We start from the raw sequence: 16,800 nt of genomic DNA on the forward strand, positions 1-16,800 counted from the left end.
GAAAGTGCGCATGGTTACTGTTGTATTCAATCCCGATGCAATGTCTGGGTTTTATCAACACTCTGATAGTCCACAGATTACAGAATGCCTCCAGATGTGCATCTTAATCTACAACTGGTCTTCCAGGGAACGACCAAAGCGTAGACAGTTTGAGACATTACTCCCAAGGAGGAAAGTGCCCATGGTGACTGCTGTATTCATTCCCGATGCAATGTCTGTGTTTCAACAACACTCTGATAGTCCACAGATTACAGAATGCCTCCAGATGTGCAACGGAAACTACTACTGATCTTCCAGGGAACGACCAAAGCGTAGACTGCTTGAGACATTACTCCTATGGAGGAAAGTGGGCATGGTGTCTGTTGTATTCAATACCGATGCAAATTATGTGTTTCAACAACACTCTGATAGTCCACAGATTACAGAACGCCTCCATATCTGCATCGGAAACTACTACTGGTCTTCCAGGGAACGGTCAAAGCGTAGACTGTTTGAGACATTACTCCCATGGAGGTAAGTGCGCATGGTGACTGTTTATTCAATCCCGATGTTATTTCTGTGTTTCATCAACACTTTGAACGTCCACTAATTACAGAATTCCTCCAGATGTGCAACGGAAACTACTACTTGTCTTCCAGGGAACGATCAAAACGTAGAGTGTTTGAGACATTACTCCCATGGAGGAAAGTCCGCATGGTGACTGTTGTATTCAATCCCGATGCAATATCTGTGTTTCATCAACACTCTGATACTCCACAGATTACAGAATGCCTCCAGATGTGCATCTTAATCTACAACTGGCCTTCCAGGGAACGATCAAAGCGTAGAGTGTTTGAGACATTACTTCCATGGAGGAAAAAGCTCATGGTGACTGTTGTATTCACTCCTGATGCAATTTCTGTGTTTCATCAACACTCTCATAGTCCACAGATTACAGAATGCCTCCAGACGTGCATCGGAAACTACTACTGTTCTTCCAGAGAACGATCAAAGCGTAGACTGTTTGTGACATTACTCCCAAGCAGGAAAGTGCCCATGGTGACTGCTGTATTCATTCCCGATGCAATATCTGTGTTTCAACAACACTCTGATAGTCCACAGATTACAGAATGCCTCCAGATGAGCATCGGAAGCTGCTACTGGTCTTCCAGGGAACGATCAAAGGGTTGACTATTTGAGACATTACTCCCATGGAGGTAAGTGCGCATGGTGACTGTTGTATTCAATCCCGATGCAATTTCTGTGTTTCATCAACACTCTGATTGTCCACAGATTATAGAATGCCCCCAGATGTGAATCGGAATCTGCTACTGGTCTTCCAGGGAACGATCAAAGTGTAAACAGTTTGAAAAATTACTCCCATGGAGGAAAGTGCGCATGGTTAATGTTGTATTCAATACCGATGAAATTTCTGTGTTTTATCAACACTCTGATAGTCCACAGATTACAGAATGTCTCCAGATGTGCATCTTAATCTACAACTGGCCTTCCAGGGAACGATCAAAGCGTAGAGTGTTTGAGACATTACTCCCATGGGGGAAAAAGTTCATGGTGATTGTTGTATTCAATCCCGATGCAATTTCTGTGTTTCATCAACACTCAGATTGTCCACAGATTACAGAATGCCTCCAGATGTGCATTTTAAACTACTACTGGTCTTCCAGGGAACGACCAAAGCGTAGACTGTTTGAGACATTACTCCCAAGGAGAAAAGTGCCCATGGTGACTGCTGTATTCAGTCCCGATGCAATTTCTGTGTTTCAACAACACTCTGATAGTCCACAGATTACAGAATGCCTCCAGATGTGCATCGGAAACTACTACTGGTCTTCTAGGGAACGATCAAAGCGTAGACTGTTTGAGACTTTACTCCCGTGGAGGAAAGTGCGCATGGTGACTGTTGTATTCAATCCCGATGCAATTTCTGTGTTTCATCAATACTCTGATAGTCCACTGATTACAGAAGTCCTCCAGATGTGCATCGGAAACTACCACTGGTCTTCAGGGAACGATCAAAGTGATGACAGTTTGAGACATCACTCCCATGGAGGGAAGTGCGCATGGTGGCTGTTGTATTCAATACCGATGTAATTTCTGTGTTTCATCAACACTTTGAGAGTCCACAGATTACAGAATGCCTCCAGATGTGCATCTGAAACTACTACTGGTCTTCCAGTTAACGATCAAAGCGTAGACTGCTTGAGACATTACTCCCATGGAGGAAAGTGCGCATGGTGGCTGTTGTATTCAATACCGATGCAATTTCTGTGTTTCATCAACTCTTTGAAGGTCTGCAGATTACAGAATGCCTCCAGATGTGCATCGGAAGCTAGTACTAGTCTTCCAGGGAACGATCATAGCGTAGACTGTTTGAGACATTACTCCCATGGAGGAAAGTCCGCATGGTGACTGTTGTATGCAATCCCGATGCAATTTCTGTGTTTCATCAACACTTTGAAAGTCCACAGATTACAGAATGCCTCCAGATGTGCATAGGAAACTACTACTGGTCTTCCAGAGAACGATCAAAGCGTAGAATGCTTGAGACATTACTCTCATGGAGGAAAGTGCGCATGGGGACTGTTGTATTCAATCCCGATGCAATTCTGTGTTTCAACAACACTCTGATAGTCCACAGATTACAGAATGCCTCCAGATGTGCTTCGGAAGCTAGTACTAGTCTTCCAGAGAACGATCATAGCGTAGACTGTTTGAGACATTACTCCCATGGAGGAAAGTCCGCATGGTGACTGTTGTATTCAATCCCGATGTAATTTCTGTGTTTCATCAACACTTTGAGAGTCCACAGATTACAGAATGCCTCCAGATGTGCATCTGAAACTACTACTGGTCTTCCAGTTAACGATCAAAGCGTAGACTGCTTGAGACATTACTCCCATGGAGGAAAGTGCGCATGGTGGCTGTTGTATTCAATACCGATGCAATTTCTGTGTTTCATCAACTCTTTGAAGGTCTGCAGATTACAGAATGCCTCCAGATGTGCATCGGAAGCTAGTACTAGTCTTCCAGGGAACGATCATAGCGTAGACTGTTTGAGACATTACTCCCATGGAGGAAAGTCCGCATGGTGACTGTTGTAAGCAATCCCGATGCAATTTCTGTGTTTCATCAACACTTTGAAAGTCCACAGATTACAGAATGCCTCCAGATGTGCATAGGAAACTACTACTGGTCTTCCAGAGAACGATCAAAGCGTAGAATGCTTGAGACATTACTCTCATGGAGGAAAGTGCGCATGGGGACTGTTGTATTCAATCCCGATGCAATTCTGTGTTTCAACAACACTCTGATAGTCCACAGATTACAGAATGCCTCCAGATGTGCATCGGAAACTACTACTGGTCTTCTAGGGAACAATCAAAGCGTAGACTGTTTGAGACTTTACTCCCGTGGAGGAAAGTGCGCATGGTGAATGTTCCATTCAATCCCGATGCAATTTGTGTGTTTCATCAATACTCTGACAGTCCACTGATTACAGAAGTCCTCCAGATGTGCATCGGAAACTACCACTGGTCTTCAGGGAACGATCAAAGCGATGACAGTTTGAGACATCACTCCCATGGAGGAAAGTCCGCATGGTGACTGTTGTATTCAATCCCGATGCAATTTCTGTGTTTCATCAGCACTCTGATAGTCAACTGATTACAGAAGTCCTCCAGATATGCATCGGAAACTACCACTGGTCTTCAGGAAACGATCAAAGCGATGATAGTTTGAGACATTACTCCCATATAGGAAAGTGCGCATGGTGGCTGTTGTATTCAATCCCGATGCAATTTCTGTGTTTCAACAACACTCTGATAGTCCACAGATTACTGAATGCTTCCAGATGTGCATCGGAAGCTAGTACTAGTCTTCCAGGGAACGATCATAGCGTGGACTGTTTGAGACATTACTCCCATGGAGGAAAGTACGCATGGTGACTGTTGTATTCAATCCCGATGCAATTTCAGTGTTTAATCAACACTTTGAACGTCCACTAATTACAGAATGACTCCAGATGTGCAACGGAAACTACTACTTGTCTTCCAGGGAACGATCAAAACGTAGACTGTTTGAGACATTACTCCCATGAAGGAAAGTGCGTATGGTGACTGCTGTATTTAATCCCGATGCAATTTCTGTGTTTCATCAACACTCTGATTGTCCACAGATTATAGAATGCCCCCAGATGTGCATCGGAATCTGCTACTGGACTTCCATGGAACGATCAAAGTGTAAACTGTTTGAAAAATTACTCACATTGAGGAAAGTGCGCATGGTTACTGTTGTATTCAATCCCGATGCAATGTCTGGGTTTTATCAACACTCTGATAGTCCACAGATTACAGAATGCCTCCAGATGTGCATCTTAATCTACAACTGGTCTTCCAGGGAACGACCAAAGCGTAGACAGTTTGAGACATTACTCCCAAGGAGGAAAGTGCCCATGGTGACTGCTGTATTCATTCCCGATGCAATGTCTGTGTTTCAACAACACTCTGATAGTCCACAGATTACAGAATGCCTCCAGATGTGCATCTTAATCTACAACTGGTCTTCCAGGGAACGACCAAAGCGTAGACAGTTTGAGACATTACTCCCATGGAGGAAAGTGCGCATGGTGACTCTTGTATTCAATCCCGATGCAATTTCTGTGTTTCATCAACACTCTGATTGTCCACAGATTATAGAATTCCCCAGATGTGCATCGGAATCTGCTACTGGTCTTCCAGGGAACGATCAAAGCGTTGACTGTTTGGGACATTACTACCATGGAGGTAAGTGCGCATGGTGACTGTTTATTCAATCCCGATGTTATTTCTGTGTTTCATCAACACTTTGAACGTCCACTAATTACAGAATTCCTCCAGATGTGCAACGGAAACTACTACTTGTCTTCCAGGGAACGATCAAAACGTAGAGTGTTTGAGACATTACTCCCATGGAGGAAAGTCCGCATGGTGACTGTTGTATTCAATCCCGATACAATATCTGTGTTTCATCTACACTTTGAACGTCCACAGATTACAGAATGCCTCCAGATATGCATCGGAAAATACTACTGGTCTTCCAGGGAACGATCATAGCGTAGACCGTTTGAGACATTACTCCCATGGAGGAATGTGCGCATGGTGACTCTTGTATTCAATCCCGATGAAATTTCTGTGTTTCATCAACACTCTGATTGTCCACAGATTATAGAATGCCCCAGATGTGCATCGGAATCTACTACTAGTATTCCATTGAACGATCAAAGCGTAAACAGTTTGAGTCATTACTCCCATGGAGGAAAGTGCGCATTGTGATTGTTGTATTCAATCCCGATGCAATATCTGTGTTTCATCAACACTCTGATACTCCACAGATTACAGAATGCCTCCAGATGTGCATCTTAATCTACAACTGGCCTTCCAGGGAACGATCAAAGCGTAGAGTGTTTGAGACATTACTTCCATGGAGGAAAAAGCTCATGGTGACTGTTGTATTCACTCCTGATGCAATTTCTGTGTTTCATCAACACTCTCATAGTCCACAGATTACAGAATGCCTCCAGACGTGCCTCGGAAACTACTACTGTTCTTCCAGAGAACGATCAAAGCGTAGACTGTTTGTGACATTACTCCCAAGCAGGAAAGTGCCCATGGTGACTGCTGTATTCATTCCCGATGCAATATCTGTGTTTCAACAACACTCTGATAGTCCACAGATTACAGAATGCCTCCAGATGAGCATCGGAAGCTGCTACTGGTCTTCCAGGGAACGATCAAAGGGTTGACTATTTGAGACATTACTCCCATGGAGGTAAGTGCGCATGGTGACTGTTGTATTCAATCCCGATGCAATTTCTGTGTTTCATCAACACTCTGATTGTCCACAGATTATAGAATGCCCCCAGATGTGAATCGGAATCTGCTACTGGTCTTCCAGGGAACGATCAAAGTGTAAACAGTTTGAAAAATTACTCCCATGGAGGAAAGTGCGCATGGTTAATGTTGTATTCAATACCGATGAAATTTCTGTGTTTTATCAACACTCTGATAGTCCACAGATTACAGAATGTCTCCAGATGTGCATCTTAATCTACAACTGGCCTTCCAGGGAACGATCAAAGCGTAGAGTGTTTGAGACATTACTCCCATGGGGGAAAAAGTTCATGGTGATTGTTGTATTCAATCCCGATGCAATTTCTGTGTTTCATCAACACTCAGATTGTCCACAGATTACAGAATGCCTCCAGATGTGCATTTTAAACTACTACTGGTCTTCCAGGGAACGACCAAAGCGTAGACTGTTTGAGACATTACTCCCAAGGAGAAAAGTGCCCATGGTGACTGCTGTATTCAGTCCCGATGCAATTTCTGTGTTTCAACAACACTCTGATAGTCCACAGATTACAGAATGCCTCCAGATGTGCATCGGAAACTACTACTGGTCTTCTAGGGAACGATCAAAGCGTAGACTGTTTGAGACTTTACTCCCGTGGAGGAAAGTGCGCATGGTGACTGTTGTATTCAATCCCGATGCAATTTCTGTGTTTCATCAATACTCTGATAGTCCACTGATTACAGAAGTCCTCCAGATGTGCATCGGAAACTACCACTGGTCTTCAGGGAACGATCAAAGTGATGACAGTTTGAGACATCACTCCCATGGAGGGAAGTGCGCATGGTTTCTGTTGTATTCAATCCCGATGCACTTTCTGTGTTTCAACAACACTCTGATAGTCCACAGATTACAGAATGCCTCCTGATGTGCTTCGGAAGCTAGTACTAGTCTTCCAGAGAACGATCATAGCGTAGACTGTTTGAGACATTACTCCCATGGAGGAAAGTCCGCATGGTGACTGTTGTATTCAATCCCGATGTAATTTCTGTGTTTCATCAACACTTTGAGAGTCCACAGATTACAGAATGCCTCCAGATGTGCATCTGAAACTACTACTGGTCTTCCAGTTAACGATCAAAGCGTAGACTGCTTGAGACATTACTCCCATGGAGGAAAGTGCGCATGGTGGCTGTTGTATTCAATACCGATGCAATTTCTGTGTTTCATCAACACTTTGAAGGTCTGCAGATTACAGAATGCCTCCAGATGTGCATCGGAAGCTAGTACTAGTCTTCCAGGGAACGATCATAGCGTAGACTGTTTGAGACATTACTCCCATGGAGGAAAGTCCGCATGGTGACTGTTGTATGCAATCCCGATGCAATTTCTGTGTTTCATCAACACTTTGAAAGTCCACAGATTACAGAATGCCTCCAGATGTGCATAGGAAACTACTACTGGTCTTCCAGAGAACGATCAAAGCGTAGAATGCTTGAGACATTACTCTCATGGAGGAAAGTGCGCATGGGGACTGTTGTATTCAATCCCGATGCAATTCTGTGTTTCAACAACACTCTGATAGTCCACAGATTACAGAATGCCTCCAGATGTGCATCGGAAACTACTACTGGTCTTCTAGGGAACAATCAAAGCGTAGACTGTTTGAGACTTTACTCCCGTGGAGGAAAGTGCGCATGGTGAATGTTCTATTCAATCCCGATGCAATTTGTGTGTTTCATCAATACTCTGACAGTCCACTGATTACAGAAGTCCTCCAGATGTGCATCGGAAACTACCACTGGTCTTCAGGGAACGATCAAAGCGATGACAGTTTGAGACATCACTCCCATGGAGGAAAGTACGCATGGTGACTGTTGTATTCAATCCCGATGTAATTTCTGTGTTTCTTCAACACTTTGAAAGTCCACAGATTACAGAATGCCTCCAGATGTGCATAGGAAACTACTACTGGTCTTCCAGTTAACGATCAAAGCGTAGACTGCTTGAGACATTACTCCCATGGAGGAAAGTGCGCATGGAGGCTGTTGTATTCAATACCGATGCAATTTCTGTGTTTCATCAACTCTTTAAAGGACCGCAGATTACAGAATGCCTCCAGATGTGCATCGGAAGCTAGAACTAGTCTTCCAGGGAACGATCATAGCGTAGACTGTTTGAGACATTACTCCCATGGAGGAAAGCCCGCATGGTGACTGTTGTATTCAATCCCGATGCAATTTCTGTGTTTCATCAACACTTTGAAAGTCCACAGATTGCAGAATGCCTCCAGATGTGCATAGGAAACTACTACTGGTCTTCCAGAGAACGATCAAAGCGTAGAATGCTTGAGACATTACTCTCATGGAGGAAAGTGCGCATGGGGACTGTTGTATTCAATCCCGATGCAATTCTGTGTTTCAACAACACTCTGATAGTCCACAGATTACAGAATGCCTCCAGATGTACATCGGAAACTATTACTTCTCTTCCAGGGAACGATGTCAACGTAGACTGTTTGAGACATTACTCCCATGCAAGAAAGTGCGCATGGGGACTCTTGTATTCAATCTCGATGCAATTTCTGTGTTTCATCAACACTCTGATTGTCCACAGATTATAGAATGCCTCCAGATGTTCATCGGAATCTACTACTGGTCTTCCATTGAACGATCAAAGCGTAAACTGTTTGAGACATTCCTCCCATGGAGGAAAGTGCGCATTGTGATTGTTGTATTCAATCCCGATGCAATTTCTGTGTTTCATCAACAAGTTGAAATCCACAGATTACAGAATGCCTCCAGATGTGCATCGGAAACTACTACTGGCCTTCCAGGGAACGATCAAAGCTTAGACTGTTTGAGACATTACTCCCATGGAGTAAAAATCTCATGGTGACTGTTGTATTCACTCCTGATGCAATTTCTGTGTTTCATCTACACTCTGATAGTCCACAGATTACAGAATGCCTCCAGACGTGCATCGGAAGCTACTACTGGTCTTCCAGAGAACGATCAAAGCGTAGACTGTTTGTGACATTACTCCCAAGGAGGAAAGTGCCCATGGTGATTGCTGTATTCATTCCCGATGCAATTTCTGTGTTTCAACAACACTCTGATAGTCCACAGATTACAGAATGCCTCCAGATGAGCATCGGAAGCTACTACTGGTCTTCCAGGGAACGATCAAAGCGTTGTCTGTTTGTGACATTACTCCGAAGGAGGAAAGTGTCCACTGTGACTGCTGTATTCATTCCCGATGCAATTTCTGTGTATCAACAACACTCTGACAGTCCACAGATTACAGAATGCCTCCAGATGAGCATCGGAAGCTGCTACTGGTCTTCCAGGGAACGATCAAAGGGTTGACTGTTTGAGACATTACTCCCATGGAGGTAAGTGCGCATGGTGACTGTTGTATTCAATCCCGATGCAATTTCTGTATTTCATCAACACTCTGATTGTCCACAGATTATAGAATGCCCCCAGATGTGCATCGGAATCTGCTACTGGTCTTCCAGGGAACGATCAAAGTGTAAACTGTTTGAAAAATTACTCCCATGGAGGAAAGTGCGCATGGTTAATGTCCTATTCAATACCGATGAAATTTCTGTGTTTTATCAACACTCTGATAGACCACAGATTACAGAATGCCTCCAGATGTGCATCTTAATCTACAACTGGCCTTCCAGGGAACGATCAAAGCGTAGAGTGTTTGAGACATTACTCCCATGGGGGAAAAAGCTCATGGTGATTGTTGTATTCAATCCCGATGCAATTTCTGTGTTTCATCAACACTCTGATAGTCCACAGATTACAGAATGCCTCCAGATGTGCATTGGAAACTACTACTGGTCTTCCAACGAACGACCAAAGCGTAGACTGTTTGAGACATTACTCCCAAGGAGGAAAGTGCCCATGGTGACTGCTGTATTCAATCCCGATGCAATTTCTGTGTTTCAACAACACTCTGATAGTCCACAGATTACAGAATGCCTCCAGATGTGCAACGGAAACTACTACTGGTCTTCCAGGGAACGACCAAAGCGTAGACTGCTTGAGACATTACTCCTATGGAGGAGAGTGGGCATGGTGACTGTTGTATTCAATAGCGATGCAATTTCTGTGTTTCAACAACACTCTGATAGTCCACAGATTACAGAATGCCTCCAGATGTGCATCGGAAACTACTACTGGTCTTCTAGGGAACGATCAAAGCGTAGACTGTTTGAGACATTACTCCCGTGGAGGAAAGTGCGCATGGTGACTGTTGTATTCAATCCCGATGCAATATCTGTGTTTCATCAATACTCTGATAGTCCACTGATTACAGAAGTCCTCCAGATGTGCATCGGAAACTACCACTGGTCTTGAGGGAACGATCAAAGCGATGACAGTTTGAGACATCACTCCCATGGAGGGAAGTGCGCATGGTGGCTGTTGTATTCAATCCCGATGCAATTTCTGTGTTTCAACAACACTATGATAGTCCACAGATTACAGAATGCCTCGAGATGTGCATCGGAAGCTAGTACTAGTCTTCCAGAGAACGATCATAGCGTAGACTGTTTGAGTCATTACTCCCATGGAGGAAAGTCCGCATGGTGACTGTTGTATTCAATCCCGATGCAATTTCTGTGTTTCATCAACACTTTGAAAGTCCACAGATTACAGAATGCCTCCAGATGTGCAAAGGAAACTACTACTGGTCTTCCAGGGAACGATCAAAGCGTAGACTGCTTGAGACATTACTCCCATGGAGGAAAGTGCGCATGGTGGCTGTTGTATTCAATACCGATGCAATTTCTGTGTTTCATCAACTCTTTGTAGGTCCGCAGATTACAGAATGCCTCCAGATGTACATCGGAAGCTAGTACTAGTCTTCCAGGGAACGATCATAGCGTAGACTGTTTGAGACATTACTCCATGGAGGAAAGTCCGCATGGTGACTGTTGTATTCAATCCCGATGCAATTTCTGTGTTTCATCAACACTTTGAAAGTCCACAGATTACAGAATGCCTCCAGATGTGCATAGGAAACTACTACTGGTCTTCCAGGGAACGATCATAGCGTAGACTGTTTGAGACATTACTCCCATGGAGGAAAAAGCTCATGGTGACTGTTGTATTCACTCCTGATGCAATTTCTGTGTTTCATCAACACTCTGATAGTCCACAGACTACAGAATGCCTCCAGACGTGCATCGGAAACTACTACTGGTCTTCCAGAGAACGATCAAAGTGTAAACTGTTTGAAAAATTACTCCCATGGAGGAAAGTGCGCATGGTTACTGTTGTATTCAATCCCGATGCAATTTCTGTGTTTTATCAACACTCTGATAGTCCACAGATTACAGAATGCCTCCTGATGTGCAACGGAAACTACTACTGGTCTTCCAGGGAACGACCAAAGCGTAGAGTGCTTGAGACATTACTCCTATGGAGGAAAGTGGGCATGGTGACTGTTGTATTCAACACCGACGCAATTTCTGTGTTTCATCAATACTCTGATATTAAACTGATTACAGAAGTAATACAGATGTGCATCAGAAACTACCACTGCTCTTCAGGGAACGATCAAAGCGATGACAGTTTGAGACATCACTCCCATGGAGGAAAGTGCGCATGGTGGCTGTTGTATTCAATCCCGATGCAATTTCTGTGTTTCAACAACACTCTGATAGTCCACAGATTACAGAATGCCTCCAGATGTGCATCGGAAGCTAGTACTAGTCTTCCAGGGAACGATCATAGCGTAGACTGTTTGAGACATTACTCCCATGGAGGAAAGTCCGCATGGTGACTGTTGTATTCAATCCCGATGCAATTTCTGTGTTTCATCAACACTTTGAAAGTCCACAGATTACAGAATGCCTCCAGATGTGCATCGGAAACTACTACTGGTCTTCCAGTTAACGATCAAAGCGTAGACTGCTGGAGACATTACTCCAATGGAGGGAAGTGTGCATGGTGACTGTTGTATTCAATACCGATGCAATTTCTGTTTTTCATCAACACTTTGAAGGTCCACAGATTACAGAAAGCCTCCAGATGTACATCGGAAACTACTACCTCTTCCATGGAACGATGTAAACGTAGACTGTTTGAGACATTACTCCCATGGAGGAAAGTGCGCATGGTCACTGTTGTATTCAATCACGATGAAATTTCTGTGTTTCATCTACACTTTGAACGTCCACAGATTACAGAATGCCTCTAGACGTGCATCGGAAACTACAACTTGTCTTCCAGGGAACGATCATAGCGTAGACTGTTTGAGACATTAATCCCATGGAGGAAAGTGCCCATGGTGACTGTTGTATTAAATCCCGATGCAATTTCTGTGTATCATCAACACTCTGATAGTCCACTGATTACAGAAGTCCAATAGATGTGCATCACAAACTACTACTGGTCTTCAGGAAACGATCAAAGCGATGACAGTTTGAGACATTACTCCCATGGAGGAAAGTGCGCATGGTGGCTGTAGTTTTCAATCCCGATGCAGTTTCTGTGTTTCATCAACACTCTGATTGTCCACAGATACAGAATGCCCCCAGATGTGCATCGGAATCTACTACTGGTCTTCCAATGAACGATCAAAGCGTAAACTGTTTGAGACATTACTCCCATGGAGGAGAGTGAGCGTTGTGACTGTTGTATTCAATCCCGATGCAATTTCTGTGTTTCAACAACACTCTGATAGTCCACAGATTACAGAATGCCTCCAGATGTGCATCGGAAGCTACTACTGGTCTTACAGGGAACGATCAAAGCGTAGACTGTTTGAGACATAACTCCCACAGAGGAAAGTGCGCATGGTGACTGTTGTATTCAATCTCGAGGCAATTTCTGTGTTCATCAACACTTTGAAGGTTTACAGATTACAGAATGCCACCAGATGTGCATCGGAAACTACTACTGGTCTTCCAGGGAACGATAAAAACGTAGACTGTTTGAGACATTACTCCCATGGAGAAAAGTCCGCATGGTGCCTGTTGAATTGAATCCCGATGCAATTTCTGTGTTTTATCAACACTCTGAAGGTCAACAGATTACAGAATGCCTCCAGATGTCCATCGGAAACTACTACTGGTCTTCCAGGGAACGATCAAAGCGTAGACTGTTTGAGACATTACTCCAATGGAGAAAAGTGCGTATGCTGACTGTTGTATTCAATCCCGTTGCAATTTCTGTGTTTCATCAACACTTTGAAGGTCCACAGATTACAGAATGCCTCCAGATGTGCATCGGAAACTTCTACTGGTCTTCCAGGGAACGATGAAAGCGTAGACTGTTTAAGACATTACTCCCATGGAGGGAAGTGCGCATGGTGATTGTTGTATTCAATCCCGATGCAGTTTCTGTGTTTCATCAACACTCTGATTGTCCACAGATACAGAATGCCTCCAGATGTGAACGGAAACTACTACTGGGCTTCCAGGGAACGATCAAAGCGCAGCCTGTTTGAGACATTACTCCCATGTAGGAAAGTGCGCATGGTGACTGTTGTATTCAATCAGGATGCAATTTCTGTGTTTCATCAACACTTGGAAGGTCCACAGATTACAGAATGCCTCCTGATGTGCATCGGAAACTACTACTGGTCTTCCTGGGAACGATCAAAGCTTAGACTGTTTGAGACATTACTCCCATGACGATAAGTGCGCAGGTTAACTGTTGTATTCAATTAAGATGCAATTTCTGTGTTCAACACTCTGAAATTCCACCGATTACAGAATGCCTCCAGAAGTGCATCGGAAATTACTACTGGTCTTCCAGGGAACGATGTAAGCGTAGACTGTTTGAGACACTACTCCCATGGAGGAAAGTGCGCATGGTGACTGTTGTATTCAGTCCCGATACAATTTCTGTGATTCATCAACACTTTGAAGGTACAAAGATTACAGACTGCCTCCAGATGTGCATCGGAAACTACTACTGGTCTTCCACGGAACGATAAATTCGTAGACTGTTTGAGACATTACTCCAATGGAGGAAAGTGATCATGGTGACTGTTGTATTCAATCCCGACGCAGTTTCTGTGTTTCATCAACACTCTGATTGTCCAGAAATACAGAATGCCTCCAGATGTAAACGGAAACTACTACTGGCCTTCTAGGGAACGATCAAAGCGTAGCCTGTTTGAGACATTACTCCCATGTAGGAAAGTGCGCATGGTGACTGTCGAATTCAATCAGGATGCAATATCTGTGTTTCATCAACACTTTGAAGGTTCACATATTACAGAATGCCTCCAGATGTGCATCGGAAACTACTACTGGTCTTCCAGGGAACGATCAAAGCGCAAACTGTTTGAGACATTACTCCCATGGAGGAAAGTGCGCATGGTGACTAATGTATTCAATCCCGATGCAATTTCTGTGTTTCAACAGCACTCTGATAGTCCACAGATTACAGAATGCCTCCAGATGTCCATTGGAAACTACTAATGGTCTTCCAGGGAACGATCAAAGCGTAAACTGTTTGAGACATTACTCTCATGGAGGAAAGTGCGCATGGTGCCTGTTGTATTCAATCCTGAAGAAATTTCTTTGTTTCAGCAACACTCTGATAGTCCATAGATTACAGATTGCCTCCAGATGAGCATCGGAAACTACTACTGGTCTTTCAGGGAACTATCAAAGCGTAAACTGTTTGAGACATTACTCCCATGGAGGAAAGTGCGCATGGTGACTGTTGTATTCAATCCCGATGCAATTTATGTGTTTCATCAGCACTCTGATAGTCCGCATATTACAGAATGCCACCAGATGTGCATCGGAAACTACTACAGGTGTTCCAGGGAACAATCAAAACGTAGACTGTTTGAGACATTACTCCAATGGAGAAAAGTGCGTATGCTGACTGTTGTATTCAATCCCGTTGCAATTTCTGTGTTTCATAAACACTTTGAAGGTCCACAGATTACAGAATGCCTCCAGATGTGCATCGGAAACTTCTACTGGTCTTCCAGGGAACGATGAAAGCGTAGACTGTTTAAGACATTACTCCCATGGAGGGAAGTGCGCATGGTGATTGTTGTATTCAATCCCGATGCAGTTTCTGTAATTCATCAACACTCTGATTGTCCACAGATACAGAATGCCTCCAGATGTGAACGGAAACTACTACTGGGCTTCCAGGGAACGATCAAAGCGCAGCCTGTTTGAGACATTACTCCCATGTAGGAAAGTGCGCATGGTGACTGTTGTATTCAATCAGGATGCAATTTCTGTGTTTCATCAACACTTTGAAGGTCCACAGATTACAGAATGCCTCCTGATGTGCATCGGAAACTACTACTGGTCTTCCTGGGAACGATCAAAGCTTAGACTGTTTGAGACATTACTCCCATGACGATAAGTGCGCAGGTTAACTGTTGTATTCAATTAAGATGCAATTTCTGTGTTCAACACTTTGAAATTCCACCGATTACAGAATGCCTCCAGAAGTGCATCGGAAATTACTACTGGTCTTCCAGGGAACGATGTAAGCGTAGACTGTTTGAGACACTACTCCCATGGAGGAAAGTGCGCATGGTGACTGTTGTATTCAGTCCCGATACAATTTCTGTGATTCATCAACACTTTGAAGGTACAAAGATTACAGACTGCCTCCAGATGTGCATCGGAAACTACTACTGGTCTTCCAGGGAACGATAAAATCGTTGACTGTTTGAGACATTACTCCAATGGAGGAAAGTGATCATGGTGACTGTTGTATTCAATCCCGACGCAGTTTCTGTGTTTCATCAACACTCTGATTGTCCAGAAATACAGAATGCCTCCAGATGTAAACGGAAACTACTACTGGCCTTCTAGGGAACGATCAAAGCGTAGCCTGTTTGAGACATTACTCCCATGTAGGAAAGTGCGCATGGTGACTGTCGAATTCAATCAGGATGCAATATCTGTGTTTCATCAACACTTTGAAGGTTCACATATTACAGAATGCCTCCAGATGTGCATCGGAAACTACTACTGGTCTTCCAGGGAACGATCAAAGCGCAAACTGTTTGAGACATTACTCCCATGGAGGAAAGTGCGCATGGTGACTAATGTATTCAATCCCGATGCAATTTCTGTGTTTCAACAGCACTCTGATAGTCCACAGATTACAGAATGCCTCCAGATGTCCATTGGAAACTACTAATGGTCTTCCAGGGAACGATCAAAGCGTAAACTGTTTGAGACATTACTCTCATGGAGGAAAGTGCGCATGGTGACTGTTGTATTCAATCCTGAAGAAATTTCTTTGTTTCAGCAACACTCTGATAGTCCATAGATTACAGATTGCCTCCAGATGAGCATCGGAAACTACTACTGGTCTTTCAGGGAACTATCAAAGCGTAAACTGTTTGAGACATTACTCCCATGGGGGAAAGTGCGCATGATGACTGTTGTATTCAATCCCGAAGTAATTTCTGTGTTTCATCAAGACTTTGAACGTCCACAGATTACAGAATGCCTCCAGATGTGCAACGGAAACTACTACTGGTCTTCCAGGGAACTATCAAAGCGTAGACTGTTTGAGACATTACTATCATTGAGGAAAGTGCGCCTAGTGACTCTTGTATTCAATCCTGATGCAATTTCTGTGTTTCACCATAACTCTGATGGTCCACAGATTACAGTATGCCTCCAGATATGCATCGGAAACTACTACTGGTCTTCCAGGGAACGATCAAAGCGTAGATTGTATAAGACAATACTCCCATGGAGGAGAGTGCGCATGGTGACTGTTGCATTCAATCCCGATGCAATTTCTGTGTTACATCAACACCCTGATAGTCCACTGAAAACAGAATTCCTCCAGATGTGCATCGGAAACGACTACTGGTCCTCCAGGGAACGAGCAAAGCGTTGACTGTTTGAGACATTACTCCCATTGTGGAAAGTGCGCATGGTGAATGTTGTATTCAATCCCGATGCAGTTTCTGTGTTTCATCAACACCCAGACAGTCCCAAGAATA

This window comes from Schistocerca gregaria, chromosome 3 (genome assembly GCF_023897955.1).
Source record: "Schistocerca gregaria isolate iqSchGreg1 chromosome 3, iqSchGreg1.2, whole genome shotgun sequence".
Classification (NCBI taxonomy): domain Eukaryota; kingdom Metazoa; phylum Arthropoda; class Insecta; order Orthoptera; family Acrididae; genus Schistocerca; species Schistocerca gregaria.